The following is a 421-nucleotide window of genomic DNA, read 5'->3' as shown; positions in this document are numbered from 1 at the left end:
GTTTTGCAATATGTCACACGAGAGCAATCTGCATTGCTATGTGCTTCTAGTTTTTCACCTAAGGTGGTTAAAATGAGCCACATGTCAGCACAATCACTTCCAGGTGAAGAAGGGACATCCTCTAGTCTACAGCCCCACATCTCTCTCTCTCTCTCTCTCTCTCTCTCTCTCTCTCTCTCTCTCTCTCTCTCTCTCTCTCTCTCTCTCTCTCTCTCTCTCTCTCTCTCTCTCTCTCTCTCTCTCTCTCTCTCTCTCTCTCTCTCTCTCTCTCTCTCTCTCTCTCTCTCTCTCTCTCGACCTCCCTCGCAGAGATTCTTGCCTGCGCGTTCACGCCCCCAGAATTGCGCGGCATCGGTGGTGGCTGGACACGGGAGACAGCCTCCTACCGTATCGATATTTTTAGCACCTGGTTCGTGTTGCA

The sequence above is a fragment of the Nothobranchius furzeri genome, chromosome 7 (genome assembly GCF_043380555.1).
Source record: "Nothobranchius furzeri strain GRZ-AD chromosome 7, NfurGRZ-RIMD1, whole genome shotgun sequence".
NCBI classification, from domain to species: Eukaryota; Metazoa; Chordata; class Actinopteri; order Cyprinodontiformes; family Nothobranchiidae; genus Nothobranchius; species Nothobranchius furzeri.
Note: the sequence above shows the minus strand (reverse complement) of the source record.